The sequence below is a fragment of the Apus apus genome, chromosome 11, assembly GCF_020740795.1.
Source record: "Apus apus isolate bApuApu2 chromosome 11, bApuApu2.pri.cur, whole genome shotgun sequence".
In the NCBI taxonomy this organism is placed as follows: Eukaryota; Metazoa; Chordata; class Aves; order Apodiformes; family Apodidae; genus Apus; species Apus apus.
Window position 1 is genome coordinate 736,557 of NC_067292.1, and position 15,871 is coordinate 752,427.

Here is a 15,871-nt window from a genome sequence, read left to right on the forward strand (position 1 = left end):
AAGAACATTTTTGAAAAAAGCACCAGTTCATATTTTCAGAAAGATAAGGCCTAAAAGTCAATAACTACAAGCCATAAGAAAGAGGCACCAAGTAGAGATTATATGATTCTCCTCCTTTGCATTTCAAAACAATATTTTATTTTTAAATCTGCCAATCGGGGCAAAACTAATCACACACAAAGTGTTTTACCTTTCAAACATCTGTCATATATTAAAATTGCCAGTGTCAAATAGACAGAATAAGGGTACACGGGCAGTTTTCACTGAGCTTGAAAATTAAAACATACAGACATTAGTAAGAACTGAAACATCCCGTCAGTAAATTTCTTCTCTCTGGAAAGGACTTTGCAAGGAAGCTTCAAGCAGCAAGCAGATAAATTGTATTTCCTTGTTAAAAAGTTGAGAGCAGATTGCAGGGTTTGCAGGATAAGAAGGTCTAAAACAGGTACTGCAATTTTAAACGGTACGAACGTCCCGTGAGCTCCACACCCCGAGCTCCACCAGCCGCCAACCTCCGCCAGCGCCCGCGCTGCCCCCGCGGCGCCGGCGCGGGCCCCGCACCCGCCCCAGCACGTGCTGCAGCGCGGGCAGCTCCGCGCTCGATGCCGGCAGCTCCCCCCCCCCCCCGGCCTTTCTGCGACATACGCTGCGATTTTTTGTCACGTTTCCTGAACTGAAGGAGAGAAAAATGCAGCAGAAGGAGCGAGAGGCGTTTCCAACCAGGCAGTTACCGGCACGAAAAGTGAGCAGCGAGCAGCACGCAACAACAACAACAACAAGTAGCATTAAAATACAAACAAAGCAAAAGCCAAGCTGCCAAAGGGCTGAAGACACCTCAATGGATTCCTTACCCGCGGATTAAGTGAAAATTAAGCCCCAGAAGCGGTAGAGAGGAGACGCGGAGGGGCCGTTCGGCGGAGAGGCTGCGACGGGGCCATTTCCGCGCCTGGGCAAAGGTGCCACAGCCCCCAGAGCCCCCCGAGACCCCCCAGAGCCCCCCAGCAGCCCCGGGTCCCTGCGGGCGGGCCGGGCCGGGCCGGGCGGGGCGCGAGCGGCGCGGGACGGGCGCGCGGGGGCGCGCGGGGCCCGGGGCGGCGCGCGGGGCTCAGGAAGAGCCGCTAGCGCCGGGCGACAGGTGGGACCCAGACTGCCCCAGCTGCAACACTTAGGTAGACGTCTGGAAGAAACTCTGCACCATGAGGGGGGTGAGACCCTGGCCCAGGCTGCCCAGAGAAGCTGTGGCTGCCCCATCCCTGGCAGTGTTGAAGGGCAGGTTGGATGGGGCTTGGAGCAGCCTGGGCTGCTGGTCCCATGCAGGGGGGGTGGAACTAGATGATCTTTAAGGTTCCTTCCAACCCAAACCAGTCTGGGATTCTATGAAAAATAACTTAAATATGAAAGGCAAGAGTGGAAAGTCAAGGGGGAGTCTGTACGGTACTCGATGCAGGAAGCAAAGGGAAATTAAGCAAGAGAAAAGCAGAAAATCAAGGATAGTGATTTTTAATAAAATACACCTGGAATAGAAAAACAAGGGAATGGGCTGCAGTCAGGGTGCTGCAGTTCTCCTCAGTGGGAACACCTGACACAGTTTATCTCCACCTTCACCAGGACCCAGAGCAACCAGCTGCCCCAAGCTGTGTACTGGAGAACAACTTTGGCAGTGAGAACCACATTCCATTTTTCACTCATCAACATGTATTTAATATTGATCAAAAACTTTCCTCCACACCAACATCCATATCACTGTAATAATCTGGAAATACCTTCAAAATAACTTCTTAGATACAATGAGGAAAACTACTGCAAAACACTGCATACTATTAACACTCACAGTTAACTACAGACACATAAGGCTGGGTTAAGTTCCTTATCTACTTACTAGCTCTGCAGCAAAGAAATGTCTAATTGCTACTGAATTGTTCTTTCAAAAATTTTCAGTAACTGCTAAGATTATATACTGATACACCCCTCTTTTCAGTGAACACCAAAATATTTCTGTAAGCATTGTAACCTTGAAATACTTTAAATTCAAGGACAAGCTACAATAACTTGAATATTCCTATTATTTTTAACATGCCAGAACACATGTAAGTTATCAAAATGTGGTTAAGTCAGATGAATCAAAAGTTCTTGAGTTATGAGAATGTTTGTGAGTAGCATAGTACGAGAACACACAAGAGGTTATAAAATCTAAGACCATTCAATGACAGCTTGTGGAAAGCTTCCCAAATTACTTGTCCATGTGCAATGAAACAACCAGCCACATGATGAAAGATTTTACTAAACATGAAATAAATACAAATGGTTATCTAGTTACATTTATGCAGCAAGTATGTAAATCTGCTTGTCTACATTCACAGCACAGATTCTTGAAAATACCAGTCCCAGATACAAGGCACTGACATTACAGTATCATTAGAGAGAAGGGAACTTACACGTACTGACTAATACTGCATAATTAAAAACCGTAAGAGTCAGAAAAAAAGGAGACAACCATTTCTATAGATTGTTCTGTTAGAGTCTCCATAGGGTTTCATACATCAAAGAGGTAAAGCCTCTAGTACCAATGCCATTATTCTTCACAAAAAGCCCACCCAAAGAACCCCAGGATGTCAACAATTCCCGAAGGCAGGAGGAGCCTGGAGCCCTGGGCTTCCAGGCCCGTCTCACCCTCCTCGCTCCAGCACCACTTCATGGGAGGTGGTAGCATGTGGATGGGGCAAATGAGATCTGGTGTCAGCAAATAAGCACCAATGAACCAGCAGACATCTGATGGAATGGTGCAGCCATGACAAGAATTCTGTAGCTACCTGGATTAGTTCTGGATTGTCTGCGTAACCTGGAATTGCAAATGCTTACCTGAATGGAGCAAGCTAGCACGTCAATGTAGACCAGGCAGTAAAGATCTATAGCTCTAAACTGTTCCACCTGCATTGTGAACTTCTCAACTCACAAATCAATAAAATATTGAGTAATAAACAATGAGCCAGAAATATTATTTTAAAAAAAAAATAAAAACACAACAAAAGCACCCTTATTCAGAATTGTGAATCGTGGAGCCTACACGTTTTCCAACACAAGTTCAGGAAATAAAAATCTCATTAAAGCTTTAGCCAAAATTTCTAATTCATCAAAGGACCCTGTTCTGAATACCAATGAATTTCATGAAAAAGAAGAAAAGAAGCCTTTTTTTATCTTGTCTGCATGTCTGTGAAATATCTCTCAGGTTACAAAACCAAATCTGATGACACTGAAAAGTCTTTCAGGAACAAAGACAGACGAGTAAAACAACCACCAGATCTCTTTAATTCCATGCAAAAAGTGTCAACAGCAAAATCACTGCATCTCTTCCATAGCAGAATATTAAATAGTTCATTAATATCCATTTTCCCTTCTTCTCCTTTCAGAGGCTACTAAAATTGTTTCTGTTTGATTTTACATGAGTGAAACTCCTCCCAAATGAAACAGGTACAAGTATCTTGAAAGAACATTCAAGTGTACATCATTCAAGACCTTGGCAGTCCCTATCTCTGTGAAACAACAATAGCATCCCACTAATAACAATGACTTGCTTAACTATTCATTTTTGTAAATAATGGAACTGAAAATTATCTAGTGATGGATTTACACTTTTACAATGCATCTCGGGGATGAAAATGAATAGGGACGAAGAAATTATGTATATTACAATGGCTGACACAGAAGTTAAGATTCTAGCTAGCTCCACAGAAGAACACAAGCTGGAATATGTGGCACTACAATTTTTAGCATTCTACCTTTGTCTAATACTACTGTGAGACATCCTACATGTATTATTTGTATAATACTAGCACTTAAGACTCCAATTAAAATCCAAACACCATTATATTAGGCAGAAATAGTATGAAAATTACAATAGGTGTCATAGCCATTTTAATCCCAACCAAACACAATAAATTACCTATTTCTTAGATATGCCTACCTTTATATTGTAGTTGCCCACAGAATTCAACATGTTAGTTCTTACATTCAGGAGGAGCATTAAAAGGATTGCCTAGGCAATCTTTTCAGACTTCTTTTTATTTGAAAGCCATATGAATACTTGCAGCAGAGGCACGCAGCCTAGAGACAGGAAGCCTCCTGACACAAGGCTTTTTCCTTCATCACAGCCCATGGAACCACAAGACCCAGTGGACCAAGTGCTGAAAAAGCCTTCTCCCCTGAGGTGTGAGACTGCAATTTTACAGAAAATTCACACATTGAGATTATCATCTGGTTGATCCTCCTTTTTAGGGAATTCCTAAAATTTTAGGAATTCCTTTTATTTTAGCTTAAGTACTGACATACTGTAAATACCAATTTACTCTAGTCTAGGCTATCATTTTACTCCTACTAAATTGGCACAGTGAACAACTTAATCTGAGACCAAGGTACGATCTATGAGAAAGTTATTCTGAGCATACATGTCTAACCAGTTGGATCATTCAGTATCAGTTTGTTTTGAGTTAAAGGACACCACAAATTAGCATAGGTAATGACTAAGAAGATTATTTGGAGGCAGGAAACTGACAAAGGTGACAAATTTTCTGGTAACAACAGAAAACAAAGTTTCTGTACAAAAAAAGTTAATAAAGATTACCTTGTGTTTAAGTAACAAATGGCAAGTGTTTAGGCTGTGACTGTTCTCTAGTAGGGTGTTTATTATAAACAGTATTTCAAGCACAGGACTTTAAGAGACAATCTATAAATATTTTAAATGGTAAAATATAGGTGTTGGGGTTTTTTGTACTGTGTCTGGAAAATTTGCACAAACACATCAAATTCTCCACCTAGGGAATTTACTTTATTGTTAAGTTTGCATTTAAAACAAATGTACATGACCTATTTTGGGGCTAATATAACCAAAAGGAACCTATTTGTTGTTTATTATTTATAGAAGATTCACTTCAGATTAGGCCTTTTGCAGACATGTGTATCTGTGTGGCATCATAAAGCATCTCTAGCTATCCCCCAGCACTGAAACAGAGGAGAAAATGACAAGTTAGGATGGATCCCAGTACACACAGTATTTTATAAAAGCTAAGATTAAAAGCTGTTTTTTTCCTTTTCAGGAAGGCCACATGAAAGAGCTACTGCCATGGCTAATGCATTGACCTTCTGTGTCTGATAATGACAAGTTCAAGTTCCCAGAGTTAGATAAGATGTGGAACTAAAGTAAGTGCACTCAAGCAACGAGTTCTCTTGCGCTTTTAGAACCCTACTCACAAAACTAGCCCTATACAAAGGTAAAAACAAAAGTTTAATTTTATATATATATATACACACACACACACTCACAAGGAGTCTTTCTACAGCATCAGCATGTCTCACAACTGCTTTCTTCAGAGTCTTCAATCTAAGGCACTGGTGCTTTCTTTCACTTTTTAATAGCAAACTTGAAATTATTTCATGTGAGAAAATGATGTTGAATTTATGAGAAACAGGGATGTAAAATTTCTTGTAAACAGAGAAAAAGATGGTAAAATTGTACATGTCATATAGGAGACACATCATCTCTTGCCAAACCTTGCCTTCCAAACTTCCAGGAAATCAGAAATGCATTTTTGTACAAGTGGAGTTCTTAATGTTAACTTCTCTTGAAATCTACAGCAGCCTTTTGTTTTCAAAGGAAGACAGCAAAACTACATAAAGCATTTTCTTCCTATCATCAGCTAAGAAAAACCACAGCTGACCTAAAGCCTTTCTTCCTCTCAGTCATCAGTTCTGTGCAGTTTGGCAGGTTACAGTGTCTGCAGCTCTGCAGGGGCACAATAAAGCTCCTTCACAATGCTGCTGGCATGACTGAGGCACAGGAAAGAAAGCTGCTGCATCAAACCAGGAGGTTAGACAGATAAAGGCAGATACAAAGACCGACTAAGGAAAGTAACTAGTAAAGCTTCCTCTTCCCTAAATGACTAATACTAATAATAATACACACCAGGGTCTACTACTAATACACACATATGCTTGTGTTTTAACACATTTTATATTTTCAGATGTTTATATTTCAAATTACACAGAGACATTACAACCTTTACATCTTGAAGTTGTATAAGACAAAAAATAAAGGCTAAAAAAATGCTAGGACTCAAGTTAGTGTAAATCGACCTGTGCATCATCTGTTCTTAACCATCAGATCACATACATGTTTTACACTGAGATTCCTGACAGGACAGACTGTGATCACAAGGGAACAAAGCCACTCTGAAAAAGATTCCTTTTAAAATTTGGCTATTGAAACAGTAATTCTAATTTCCTCCTTCTCACCCCCAATTCAAGCTTGTCTCAGAAACAATAATTTATTTAGAAAGAGAAATTAATCTTAAGCATCTCCAAAGTCTTGGTTTTTCTACTACAGTAAATTTTCATAGATAGAAATTTTCACTTTTCCTTAAAAAACACAGTGATATTAGACACAAAACCCACACACATTGAAAGAACACTAACATTTCTAAAACAAGAGCTCCAGCAGAAGTTAAGAAATTGCTGTAATTAAACTTGTCCAGGAAGACAGATTAAGGTCAAATGTGTCTATTAATTTGGGTATCCACTCTAAGCCACCTTAGATTACTTTTTTTTTTTTTTAAGTACACAGCATTTGATAGCTCTTAATATGTTCTTAGAACGGTTTTTACTGGTTCCCATTGCAGCTGTCATTTTTCACCACTTCTGCAACCCGAGCAGCACCCACCAAAGCTGAGCACCCAGCCTGCTGAGCGGGCAGAGCTCACACTGTCTGCACCAGGACTGAGTTCAGTCACTTGACCAGCCCCACATCAGCAGTTTCTCGCTGAGGCAGAAAAAAAATCCTAGTGTTTTAAAGAGGAGTTTATCTGCATTACCCATGGAGACCACACTGGTTCTCCTCTGTGCTTTATTAATTTCAACTTCTGCCACTCATAGAGCAGGACTCCCCTGTAGCAGTAAACTCCTCCTCTATAAAACTGAATCAGCCCTCTGACTTTGGAGGTCAATCTGCCATGGCCCCTCAACCTGTTGTGGGCCACAACCCACCGTGGCCCCCCAGGCCACCTCCAGCCTGGCTGCTGCCCCGTGCCCACAGCCAGGGCAAGGCTTGCTGGGCCACTGGGGATTTTACCACGTGGGAAAAGGCACTCTGCTGAAATAAAAGATGCATCCACACTTTGTAACACATTTTCTTGGGGTTTTGTTACATCCCTCACTACTTCCAATTATCAAAGAGACCTTCTTACTAAACAAAGGCTGCCACTTCTTCATCGCAGCGCGACGTTAGGCTGCTAAATGAGGTACGCGATCCCAGCGCCTTGCCAAACAAAAGGAGAAGTCAAACACAGGCACTTGTGATTTCTCGCTGGATCAAGGAGAGGGAAAGGAGTTGCAGAGAAGAAAGCCAAGATTTCAAACAAGTGTTTCCATAATCAACAGTTACTGCAAACAAGGTTCAGAAAATCAGAGAGGAAAAAAAAAAAATAATCTGTAAATATCCTGAGTTGTCTTCTTTGTTTAAGGTGAAACCTCTCTTTTTTAAGTATCAATCTTAACCCTTTTTTTTTTTCAGGTTAGTTGGGACAAAGGAAAAGAAAAAGCTGACCTTGATTACTTTTTATTATTTGAAACAAACTATGAAAAGGCTGGAGCCTGTGATGTAACTTCATTCTTTAGGTAAGCTCTAAACTGCCTGTTACTCACACAAAAGCCAGAGAATAACTTGTGCTGTTAAGATTTTTTTCCCCAAGACATACATTTGTTAACATTCCTAAATACTCATTAAGTGAGCACACAGACTTTAAAACGCTGCTTCTTTTCTCATTAAATTTTCATATTTTGGGTAGAATCTGTGACTATCTGAAATAAATAGATATTTATCTAATTTTTAAGTGAATGTTTAAAATCAATTGGTATCAATCTTTAGCACAGTAGTTACTTCCTATTTCCAGCACTATCTTTTATTTAGCCCCCTCAGCTTTTGTGCTTCCACTGAACTAAGACACCTTTTCCATCCCAGTTCACTCCAATACATGTACTGAGTTTCTGAATCCTCAGCAATCCTGTTAGAGGGACAAACAGAGAATGTTGCTAACTTAGGATCTTTCTCTTCTTCCATCTTCAATTTCCAAGGCAATGCTTACCACACATCTTTTTCTCACTGTCCCCCTCTCTTTCTATGCCCTGGTCTTTGCAACATAACACTTCTTTTTGAAGCTCTTTGCTATTTGAGTGCAAAAATCCTCTGATGTTTAATGATTATAGCTTCAGTTTACAAATTAACATCTGCAGTACAGGAAGTTTAAGCCAGGCTAGTTGAACATGGTAAAAGCTGAATGATTTCAGCTGGATAACATGGAAAAACTATAAATACATTATTTGCCCCTTTTATTTATTGTTATTTTCCCTTTCAATGGGAGAGGGTTACCTTTATTAATTCCTCTTATCCTTTTATATAGTGATGTTGTATAAAGTCCCATTCTTCTGCGATATGGGAAATGTCACATTTTGCTTAGACACAATTTCAATAATTTTATTTATTTCAGAGGGCACTTAAGTAAATTTATTTCGATCAGGTTCTTATTTGCATTTAAAGTTACTACCAAAAAAAATATATATCTAAGTATCAGAAGGCTTGATACAGTGCCTTAATCTGAGTGCAGTAAAATCCAGGTGGTGATCTTCAAACCTGCACGCTAACCTTGCAGATTGACTGTCTATGACTGTAGGAAATTCAAGTAACTGCAGGAAAAAAAACCAACTGATTTTTTTAAACTCAGGCCAGTGAATAAGCAATTTGTAGGAACAGCTGCTGAATTTGCACAAGCAAATCATGTTTAAAAGGGAGTATCTGAACCTACATCCCTTTCTCAAAAATATTTTAAATGAAAATTAGTTCTTCCTAGCTTGAGAGGTGGCTTTAAACCACCCAGGAGCTGTTACCATCTGTACAAACTAGTTCAGCAGAGTTTTACTGCCAGAGGATATCAGGTCAGAGACAGCTTCTGTTGTCAGATCAGTCACTGGCTACTTCAGTTGCCTCTGGCAAGTCACTTAACCTTTCTGTATTAATGTTTTTCTGTCAGTTGAATAGTTCTTCACCACGGTAGGGAGGAGTCTAGCCTATTAATTAATAAAAATAACTATTAAAATACTCCTTTAATTCCAATGTCAGTCCGCTCTACAGAGTAATACTAATAAACTCAAAATCACTCTACACATTAGCTAGAAATTACCTGTTCCTACATAAGCAGGTGCCATTTCAGAGCAGGTGCCTCCTGTCCACACAGTGAAGACTTCCCAAGATATGGAGAGACAAGCCTTACAGCTTGTAATACCAACAAAAAGAAACCCAGCAGTCTTTAACTGACACCTTCTGTTTTAGAATAGTTCTCTTAGTTTTAATGAGCTAAATAATTCATATATATATATAGTGAAAAATCTCTTGGTCTGAAGCCTCACATGTCATGTTTCAGCCTAAACCAAACTTTTATTGCCTAGATGTACAACCCTGGAGAACAGAGAGATGCTGGCAGAGCATTAGCTGCACTGTAGCCTGCTAACAGGTACCACTATAATACAGTCTATTCCAGAACAATTTTTCTTTTTATTATTTCATTAAGTTGTATCTCACTAAAGTTCCTCCTAGGATCTCTCTACAGCACCAAATTTTTCATTGAGAAAACTATAAATCATAGGCCTAAATTACAATTTAATTATAAACGCCTTCCCTTCTAATGCTGCCTGGGACCTTTTACCCTCCTACATAATTCTAAAAAATGACCCCTGTCATAATTTCCTTCACTAGAATAATATGCAGAGATCTAATCCTGAATCCTGCTGTCTTATAATTTAATATAAGAGGTAATTATTATTCAAAAGATAATGTTGCAGATATTGAAAATATTCTGAAGTTTAAGTCTAAAACAACCTTGACTTGATATGTAAAAGCCTCTTATTTGACTCTTGCAGAAAAGAAAATAAATAAAAAGGTTTTAAGACTTTATGCAAAATGCTAGAAATATTATTTGTAGCTAGAATTTGTCTACTATAATTTCCATAACCTTTGAACTACAAAGAAAACATACTCACACACACAGCAAAACCAGGAAGACACCAGTTCATTTATTATTGATTTCTGCTTTTCGCCATGGGTTAGATAGAAAGTTCTAGATTGCTGCTACCTGCTGGAAAAAATGTTTTACCTGGTCCACATAAGTGGATGCAAGAAGTATTTGTAAAGCAAAGTCAAATGCCAAAAAAAAAACCCCAAAAAACAAAAAACCCACAAAATCTTCATAAACCTTCTTCTTCCACTTCAAATTTTATTTTAAATTTATCACTTCAAAGACACTGTTTTGTTTGTCCAAAACATTCCTGTAAAGTAGAAGTTAAATAATATGAAATCTTTAAGGAATTAGTACCTTTTTCCTAAGTCAGAGAAGCAAAGAATAACACCATTATCTCAATTAATCTTGCACAAGAGACAGTGAATTTAATCTCGTAGCAAGAACACAGCTATTATTGCCTGTCTCTATTCACTTTACAAAGAAAGACTTTGACCTTAAAGCCCTCTTTTCTAAAACTGGGATTTCATCAATTAAAACCTGTTTTCTTTTTAGTTAACTCTTACAGTATGCAAGAAGTGCACTCACACTGCCAAAGAAGAGAACTCAATACAAATGGAGCCAAAGAAGTTTGGGATGGGCATAAGGAGAGAGAATTAACAGGAAGAACTTCAGAAGTTCAAAGAATAAAATGCACAGAACAATGGGAATGTTTTTTTGTTTCAAATTCAGGGACCATGCCCCATTTTTTCAAGTAAACGAGATATCAAATGAGCTTCATTGCTTCTAACCATATACAGCTCCATCAGTAAGAACAAATAAAATATCATACCTGACAGATTCAACATCCTGGAGAGGCAGAGGCCAGTGAGGTTATCAGAAAATGGGGTTCACAAGAGGTAATTATAGACCAAGCTCACCCTTCTTAGGTGAGGCAGAACATCACTATACAGCTCAATAAAAATCAAACTATATTGTACAGAGGCACCAGTTTACTACCCTCTTTGTTTTTGCTTTGGGAGCAGTTCATTTAAGATGTAATAAATTGATTTTTTTTTTTTCCTGTCCTTCCATAAATCTAGGGACAGTGCAAATGAGGTGTTCCTCATTATGAACCAAAGAAAGGGGCTCCCTAGATAGTGACGTGAGCCGGTAGCATTAAAGCACTCATTAGAAGGAGTCCTGTTCTTTTTTATAATAAGGAATATTACTTAAGAACATGGCAAGCATGATTCACTTCATATTGCTGAAGTGAGCTTTTGGTGGGCAGTGAAGAGGAAAAAAGGGAAAGTCCACAGTACCACAAACATAATAAAAAAAGATAGATGAAATTTTGCCTGTAACAAATTAATAATAAGTAAGAAAGTGTCACTGACTGCCTGTGTCTAACTGAATTGCTAAGTGCAACACAAAGATTTATCCCAGACGACTGGTGGAAGATCTTAAGACTTTACTCTTAGATGAAGAAACAAAACCAGACTGCATGGGCACAGGTAGACTGAAGAAGATAACCAGTAGATTATTTCAATGATCACCAGTAGATGATCCAATAAAACACAAAGCTTAGATAATTTTGAAGGGATCCTATTAGCAAACCAGAATGTGTTATTGCGATGGGAATGGATAGCAGCAAGAAGGACAGAGCAGAGCAATCATTTTGTATTTCCAACACAAATCTCTCCACCACAGCAGTGGTGAAGGTTTGGACATTTAAACAATCTGAATTTCATCTCTTTGGGGATTAGTCAGAAGACAAAATGCAGTTGTAGAAAACCAGTGAAAAAGCTTGCTATTTCCTGTGTATGAGGGGAAACTGCACACCAAAAAACTTTATTACAGGTGAGATAAGAAGCACAGCAAGAGTGATGGCTCTGCCCTGCTGGCATCCTGCCTTACATGGGTCCATCCCAGGTGCTTTTGGAGAAGAAATGTCTTGGCTCTTATCTCTGCAGCTTCAGTCTACTCTCCACCATCAAATGCTGTTCTGCTTCAGAACCTACGTGAAGCCTATGCCTGAAAGTCAGCACCTTGGGGCTTCCTGTTGGACCAGTGTTCAGTGGGAAGATTTCGCAGGGCTTTGTGGTTTGAACCTCATGAGATCCTCCTGACTGACCTCAGATTTCAACAGGGGAAAACACATCTGAAGAAGGGGTGAGGGTCAGAAATTAACGTGAATATGCAGAAGCAACAATTGGACATCTCTACCAAACAAGGTTTTTACTTCCCTTCGCAGTGCCAGTGAAACCACTTGCTGCTGCCCCATTCAGAGAGGAGAACAGGAGGATTAATTGAACAGGTGTCCAAGCTGGTGAGAGTGCTTCTATTACAAGCCAGCCACACAGTCAAAACCTTGATTTACCCAAACAAGAGCTTTGTCCCAGTCAGAAGTGAAAAGCTGAGTTTATGCAAGGGTTACATTTACATTACATGTAAATTATGATTGCTTTAGAAATTATATTTTAAAGAGCTATTTAAATAAGTAAAGAAAACTCAGTGTTTCTGACAAAACTTCTCCAGTGCTGTTTCTTCTTGGCAGAGGTGGCCATGGGGTGTGCATCATGTCCAGGCGGGAGCACTGCAACACAGTTACTATTTAGCAATGGCTTCTGAAAGCCTGATTTGTTTTGCTTTTGTTGGCAGCCTGTCTGCACATAGAGACAGTGTGACCAAAACTCTGCAAAGTATCAAGAAACTATAAACTTTAAAATAATTTCAGTTCTTAAAGGAGAAAGATGACACAAGGTTTGAAGCCATCATCAGGGCAGTTGGCCGAGAAATTACTAACAGTTAACGCATCACATTTTTGTGCACATCTCAAACTTTCCATTAGTAGTTTTCCCAACAGAATTGCATTCAGTTTTTGCCAAACCATCACCCCCACTTGTCAGATTCTTTTGAATTGTACTCCTAGCATTGAACATACTCAATACTTCAGTTTTCTCTTCTCTGAAAGCTCAGTAAATCTATTTCCTACTTTGTGATTCAGCTCATTAAAGCAAATACTGCAATGACCCAGGGGCAGGGCAGCCCTCTGCCAAACTTCATTTTATACCTCCTTTCCATTTTCACACTGAAAAGTATGCCCTAAATATGATTCTTCAGCCAGTTGTATACCTACCCTTACCTAAACCACATTTCCTTATCTTGTTTATAAATTAAAAAAAAAAATCATGAGAGGCAGTGTCAAAAATCTCCCTAAATTCAAGATACGAGTTCTGCTGCTTCTTCCCTGTCCACACCTGTTACTCTGTCACAGAAGTTGTGTTGGTTAGACAGTATTTTTTCTGACAAATCTGTGCAAGCTGTTATTCATTGCCTTGTCATCTTCAAAGTGCTTGCAAATAGTTTATTTTTTTCCAGAATTTCTGCAGAAACAGGAGGTAAGCTGACTGGTCTGTAACTCCTGTTTAAACTAAGGACACTTCACTGGCTTCCAATATTTCACCTTCCCTGCACAAATTTTCAAAAATAGCCACTGCTAGTTCTGAGTTTATTTTGGCTCTGCACGTTGCTTTGACGAGTTTTGAAAACCAGAGTTCTGACAGCAGCTATCTTACACACTTTAACCTGCTTCTTCTCTACTCAGGACTAAGATTTTATCCATTTGGCAATGGCATCAATTATGATAGCTGCTGTCCTATACATGACCTTTAATAGAGAAGGATACAAAAACATGTGGCTGTCTCAAAATTCTGTCTCTTCACTGAATGGTGATCCTACGCTTTTCTTTATTTTCCTATCCCTGCCATTGTTCTTAGTATCACTGTTTTTGCTAGTTTGATGCACCTTGCTACCTGCTGCTCATTTTATGCTTTGGTCTCTCTGATTTTATCACAACATGCTTCTGCTGTATTTTTACACTCATCTCAGCAACCTACAAGGTGGTTTCTTATACCTGCATCTGTCCTCTGCACAAGGGTAGTGTGCACTTGATGAAAAGATTCCATTTATGTAACTATTCAGACTTCAGGACTGAATAATTCCCAATAATTGTCACATTATGCATTGAAGACATTCACTGTCTCCAGATTATTCTTAATTTTTAATTGCTCCCTGAACTCAAAAACTTGCTCCCCTTTTTCCTGTGATGTCCCAAGTAGTTCTGTCTTGTCCTCTGTGTTCCCTTTACCAACTCATTCTGCAGACACAGCAGGCTCTATTGCAGCAAGAATTTTATTTCTTATACAGGGGGGGCTAACAATATTTTCGCCTTTCTCCTACCTATAACTAGAGGCCACAATTAAAAAGAGGAAAGAAAAAAATCAAGCAAAAGCTTGCATACTTTGCTGAGGGTGGTGCTCCTTTATTTAGGGGTGCAAGAATGTCCATCCTTCCAACTTTGCAGAAATACTTTTGCAGAGGGAACCCAGCCTCAGCACATTTTCTCTCATGTTTAACAGGCCACTTTAAGAGCATGTTTACTTAGTCCTCATTAAACAAGGATAATTGACAGCTTTCCACCCCTAGCATCCCCACACTGAGAAGGCAGTTTCCCCAGGAGCCACCTTGTACAACCTCAAACACTTTATTACTGGTCAATTTGGGTTTCCTGCCCACTTTAAGCAGCAGTGCTGAGGGTCTCTAACTCTCTCTTGTCTTGCTAATCAATATAAGCAGTCACTTCCACGGCATTTCCCTGCTACTCAGCAAGAAGGACAACAGAAACTGCCATTGGCTGTAAATAACTGGATAGATTCAGTGTTCCACCAGAAAGTGAGTTAAACTTCAGAAACAGGAGATGGCTTTTAGTTTGGTTTGGACTTTCTGGCTTTTTTTGAGATCTTCATTTTACTTCTTTCCAGTGAGAGCACAGAAATGCAGCTGGCTCAATGCCTTTCCTGATAGCTGCCGCCTTGGCAGAGGGGCTAACCTGTCCCCATGCACAGGGGGTCCCAAATGTCCCATCAGCAGTGCCCATGGCACCGCACGCAGTGAGAGCCACAGAAACGTGCTGCGAAGTGCCCACTGTGGCTTCACAGTCACTGCATCTTGGGTAGGAGAAAGTCAGGATTAAACAATTATTGCCTTGAACTCACACAGTAAAATTTGTTTACGAGGTAAATTTTAACAAGAAACAAACAGTTAGTGTTGTTTATAAGCAAACTCAAGCTGTAAAAGCCAGGGAATGCTTTGTAACTACCAGTCCCTGGGCCAGATGAGGTCCTGGAGGGAAGCCCCCCACTGCTGGCAGCTGGGCTCACACACACAACATGGCCAGCTCGGGCAGCAGGGGAAATCAAAGGCAGTGGCTTTGCCCAGGGAGGCTTCAGTGGCAAAGATTGTCTTTGTTCATAAGGATATTCCTTCCCTTCCACTGCATGGAATGATCTCCTAGTAATGGCTGTATGAAAAATGGTCACAAAGACTACTAAAAGACACAGCTATTATCTAACAGCAAATAACATCAACAAGACTATGCTAAACAACAGACTATTTTGATCTAAAGGATGCCTAAAGTCAATTCAGATTGGTTTCATGCTGCCATCTTGTTTAATAGGAAGCACCACTCTTCTTACTCAGCACTGCAACATACCCTCCTTTTATTGGAATTAATTCATTAGGTAGAGCCCCAGGAAGGCCTGAGACTCTGTGTTCTCCCCACAGTGCAGTATGATCACACTATTAGACGAATGCCAGCGCAGCAACGGGGAGCAGTGACTCAGAGCTAATTTCCACTGGCAGGGTGGCGGGAGATGGAGTATCCCTTCTGGACTCCCAGGGATGCTGCAGGTGGCAGCTGGGCTCTGCTGTCTCAACTGTGTGGAGACCAAACACCAGCCCCTGGGGAGCCCCAGCCCAAGGGTGCTGAGTGCCAGGGG

The 15,871-nt window shown here is 40.1% G+C and overlaps 1 protein-coding gene across 1 annotated transcript in view; it reads right to left on the reverse strand.

Moving 5' to 3' along the window:
- ZFHX3 (zinc finger homeobox 3) overlaps nucleotides 1–15,871 on the reverse strand; it is a 523,576-nt gene that overhangs the window by 377,834 nt on the left and 129,871 nt on the right. The gene's annotated exons all lie outside the window — the stretch shown is intronic.